This window comes from Papio anubis, chromosome 1 (genome assembly GCF_008728515.1).
Source record: "Papio anubis isolate 15944 chromosome 1, Panubis1.0, whole genome shotgun sequence".
NCBI lineage: Eukaryota > Metazoa > Chordata > Mammalia > Primates > Cercopithecidae > Papio > Papio anubis.
The window spans coordinates 13889781-13895129 of record NC_044976.1 but is presented as its reverse complement, the minus strand read 5'-3'; positions in this window follow the sequence as shown (position 1 = coordinate 13895129).

Sequence of the window (5349 nt, the reverse complement as noted above, 5' to 3'; positions counted from 1 at the left end):
GGTGGAAGGGCAAAGTGGGGATGTAAAGGGGAGCGGGGCGAGACAGGGGGAGGTACAGTGTGGTCGCTCACCTGCCAGGGCAGCTGTTGGGCGTCGCTTCTTCCTCCAACCACCCCAGTCACAGAGAGGCGGGTAAGTGGGGTTGGCACAGGGCTGCCAGAAAGAAAGGGTCTTGAGTCAGGAAGCGACCCACACAGTGCTCAAGCTACTTGCCCATTCTGAACCCTGACTAGAAAACCCGCTTGTTCTAGAAGGATCCCAAGAGGTCATAGAATCCTGCTGTTTGCTCCATTCTTTGAAACTCTCCATTCCAGAGTGCACTGTATGATTATAGGTCTAGATACAGTGGGGGTTGGGTGGGGTGAGGAGGGAGGACAGGAAGATCCCATTCCCAGCCACACCAGGGGATAGGAAACCCGAGTAGCTCTGGGTGAGCAGGGTTTTACCTCCAGCCACCAAAGCAGACAGCAACAGGGAGTCCTAATCATGGTGTGTCCATTAGGAGTTCTGTCAGCGTGGCCCTGGAGAAGGCCCTGGTTTTATGAGGAACTTATCAGTGAGAGATACACTGGGAGGACGCAAGATGGGGATTTTCTCAAAGCCCAGTGGAAAAAACAGCTTGTGTCCAAATATTTTTTTTTCCCATTTCCTCCCAACTGTCACCCTAGAAATACTTTGAAAAAGATGCCAAAGGTAGATATTGGAATATGGGTTCCATCTGTTTTGAAGGGATTATGTTGTGTGTTAGGGAAGGAAGAAAAATACTAATTGTTGGTCCGTGGAGTTGTGTTTTGTATTTTTTTTTTCCTCCCTGAGTAAGACTGAGGAGAGGAGTTGTGTGTTCTTTCTTTTTTTTTTCTTTTTCTTTCTGAGATGGAGTCATGCTCTGTCACCCAGGCTGGAGTGCAGTGGCGTGATCTCAGCTCACTGCAACCTCTGCCTCCTGGGTTCAAGCAATTCCACTGCCTCAGTCTCCCTAGCAGCTGGGATGACAGGTGTGTGCCACCATTCCTGGATAATTTTTGTATTTTTGGTAGAGACAGGGGTCTCATCATGTGGGCCAGGCTGGTCTCGAACTCCTGGCCTCAAGTGATCTGCTCACCTCAGCCTCCCAAAGTGCTGGGATTCCAGGCTGAGCCACCGCGCCTGGCCAGGAGTTGTGTTTTCAATGAAAAGATGAAGGTGGCATGCTGAACCCACAGCGTTCTAAGGCAGTATTTCTCAGTGGGGCTGGTTCAGCCACCAGGAGACGTTTGACAACATCTGGGGACATTGTTGGGTGTCATGGCTGGGGTTGATGTTATTGGCATCCAGCGGGCAGACAGCAGAGATGCTGCTAAACATCTGACAATGCACTGGGCAACAGGATGTGCCCTGACCCGGATGTCAATGGTGCTGAGGCTGAGAAAGCCTGTTCTAGGCCACGCCAGGGCTTGCAGTGTGACCTTGGCTGGGTCATGTCATGTAAGTCTCTAGACCCATCTGTGAAACAGGGAGAGAAACCTGTGCCCAGCGTGTTTCACAACATTACGGTAAGGATTTGTGTAATGTGGGGAAGGTGCACATATAGCAGAAGGCAAGGCCGACATGCACAATTAGGATCTGGCTGCTCTAATGATGGGGAACGCAGAACGCTGGCAGAGGCGAGCTTCATCTGGTGGATCAAAATGTACTTTATGGCCAGGCACAGTGGTTCACTCCTATAATCCCAGAACTCTGGGAGGCTGATGCGGATGGATCACCTGAAGGCAGGAGTTCGGGACCAGTCTGGCCAACATGGTGAAACCCCGTCTCTACTAAAAATACAAAAATTAGCCAGGTGTGGTGCTGCATGCCTAGAGTCGCAGCTACTCAGGAGGCTGAGGCAGGAGAATCTCTTGAACCTTGGAGGTGGAGGTTGAGGTGAGCTGAGATTGCACCACTGCACTCTAGTCTGGGCAACAGAGCAAGACTTCATCTCAAGAAAAAAAAAGACCAGCCTGGACAACATAGTGAGACCACCCGTCACTAAAATTCTTTTTAGAAAGTTAGCCAGGCATGGTGGCACACATATGTGGCTCCAGCTACTCTTGGAGGCTAGGCTGAGGCAGAAGGTTACTTAAGCCTGGGTGGCAATGGCTGCAGTAAGTTGCAATTGATCCACCTCAGCCTGGGTGACAGATGCATTTTATTGTCCTCTTCCAAGAGAACAGCAGTGTGCACTTCTCCAATAATGTCATCTTCCAAATGGGGTCAAGTCAGAAGCTTCTCCAAAAGGGGAACAAACAAAGGCACAGTGACACCCACCCAGCACCACATAGATGTTAGATGCACTCACATTCCTTATTGAATCTAAGCCACAAAAACCCCTTTAAGAACCTCTCTTATTTCACAGGAGGAAGCTGAGCTTCAGAGAGGTGAAGTGAGTTGCCCAAGATCCTACAGCTTCTAAACGGCAGAATGGGAATTGGAACTAGGTTGGTCTGATTCCAAAGCCCATTACTTGCCACCACTGGAGACAGCATCCTGCCTCACCTCCTAGGACTTCAACTTGTGTTGGGGGAAGCGTGGAGTGAGCACGTTTCCTGGTGGACTCTCTTGTTCTTCCTTAGACCTTCACTCTCCTCGCCTTTTGGGAGAGCACAAAGCCAGGCAGGCCCGCTGCTGATGAGGAAGCTCCGCTCTGTGACCACAAACTCTAGTTTTTGCCCCAGTCAAAAAAGAAGAAGGGAAAGTGAAATTCAACTCTTTTTTTTTTTTTTTTTGGTGAGATGGAGTCTCTTTCTGTCAACCAGTGGTATGATCTGTGCTCACTGCAACCTCCACCCCCCAGGTTCAAACGATTCTCATGTATCAGCCTCCGGAGTAGCTGGGATTACAGCCGCACACCACCATGCCCGGCTAATTTTTGTATTTTTAGTAGAGATGGGGTTTTGCCATGTTGGTCAGGCTTGTTTTGAACTCCCGATCTCAGGTGATCCGCCTGCCTTGGTCTCCCAGAGTGTTGGGATTACAGGCCTGAGCCATTGTACCTGGGCGGACTTCAATTCTTTGTTTTTTTTGTTTTTTGTTTTTTTTTGAGACAGACTCTCGCTCTGTCGCCCAGGCTGGAGTGCAGTGGCAGGATCTCAGCTCACTGCAAGCTCTGCCTCCCAGGTTTACGCCATTCTCCTGCCTCAGCCTCCCGAGTAGCTGGGACTACAGGCGCCCGCCATCTCGCCTGGCTAGTTTTTTGTATTTTTTTAGTAGAGACAGGGTTTCACCGTGTTAGCCAGGATGGTCTCGATCTCCTGACCTCGTGATCCGCCCGTCTCGGCCTCCCAAAGTGCTGGGATTACAGGCTTGAGCCACCGCGCCCGGCCAGGGCGGACTTCAATTCTTAAGGATTGAGTTCAAGTGTTTTTTTTTTTTTTTTTTTTTTTAATGGAATCATGCTCTGTCACGCAGGCTGGAGTGTAGTGGTGCGATCTCGGCTCACTGCAACGTCTGCCTCCCGGGTTCGAGCGATTCTTCTGCCTCAGCCTCCTGAGTAGCTGGGACTATAGGCGCCGGCCACCATGCCTGGCTTATTTTTGTATGTTTAGGAGAGACAGGGTTTCACCATATTGGCCAGCCTGGTCTTGAACTCCTGACCTCGTGTTCACCGGCCTCAGCCTCCAAAAGTGCTGGCATTACAGGCGTGAGCAATGGCACCCAGCCATGTTCAACTCTTTGATCCACCAATTTTGAGTGTGGTGGTCTGGACAAGCCACTTATCTTCTGGGCCTTAGTTTCCTAGATAACCATCCAGGCCTGGATTGCAGGATAGTTGCACGGGTAAGAAAATGGGTGGGAAAGAATTCTGTAATCTCCCTAGGATCGTGCAAAGGTGAGGAAGATTGGGTGGGGGTGCGGGGCAGAATCCCATGGGACTGGATGTCAGAAGACGTGAGTTCCAGTCCCAACTCCATCCCATACTCCCTTTAACAGTTTGGACTTAAACATAGGTGTGTCGATGCTTGACGGCAGCTATTTCTTGAACCACTTGTTTGTAAAGGTTCATGTGAATTGCATTATTTCTGTATCTTTTTGTTTGTTTTAATATAAAAATAAAGTGTGTCCTGTATGGGGGAACGCTTTAGACAAACACCTGCTGTGAATTTGCTGTGTGACCTTGGAGTCCCAGTCCACAGGCTTTCTGGCCTGGGGTGCCTAACTACAAACAGGAAGAGGAACAAGTCGTGCAACCTCTCTGATTTGGACCTGCCTCAGGTCTTATGCCATCCCACAAGAGCCAATGCGCTGTAGTGGGAAGGGTACAATGTGTTGATGGCGGGCTGGGCACAGGCTCAGCCATAGTCCTAGGCCATGAGTTTCACCCCAGAGCTCAGGAATAGGTGGGGCGCCTGCAGGCTCCAGGCCTGTGCTGGGAGGAGGCTTTGGGTGCAGGGAAGCGCCAGCCTGCCTCCTGGAGCTTAATTGTCCATTTACATGTTGTTGTTGCTGCAGTGACAATGTGTCAGATTCTATACTATAGGCTGGAGTCTTCCAAGGGTCTGTTCAGGGGCAGTGAGATGCAGATGCGAAATTCTTTTCTTTTTTCTTTTCTTTCTTTCTTTCTTCCTTCCTTTCTTTCCTTTCTTTCCTTTCTTTCCTTTCTCTCTTTCTCTCTTTCTCTCTTTCTCTCTCTCTCTCTCTCTCTCTTTCTCTCTTTCTTTCTTTCCTTTCTTTCACAGTCTCTCTCTGTTTCCCAGGCTGGAGTGCAATGATGTGATCTCGGCTCACTACAACCTCCGCCTCCCATGTTGAAGCAATTATCTTGTCTCAGCCTCCCAAGTAACTGGGATTACAGGTGCCCGCCACCACGCCTGGCTAATTTTTTGTAATTTTAGTAGAGACGGGGTTCACCATGTTGGCTTGAACTCCTGACCTCAGGTAATCCACCCGCCTCAGCCTCCCAAAGTGCTGAGATGACATGTGTAAGCCACGGCGCCCAGCCAGATGCGAAATTCTCATGGGGTTTGTGACTCATTCAGAACAACTACTATGAAGAGCCACGTAGCTTAGGGGCTGGGGGCCTGGGCTCAAGACCCCAGTGCCTCTGTGTAGTGAGTCTGTGGTTTGGCTCCTCTCTACAGAGTGTGACCTGGGCCAGCAGCATCAGCACAGCTCAGTTGCTGGTTAGAAATGCAGAATTTCCCATCTTCGGTGTCTGTGGTTTAATAGGATCCCCGGATGATTTCGTTCCTCTGCATATTAACATTTGAGAAGCACTGGGCTAGGGCACATTTCATTGTCTATTCCTTGGGTTTCTCGGCTATCAAAGAGAAACAATAACAATACCATTTATGTCTTAGAGTTGTTAGAATCAAGCAGCAGTTTATTCACTGA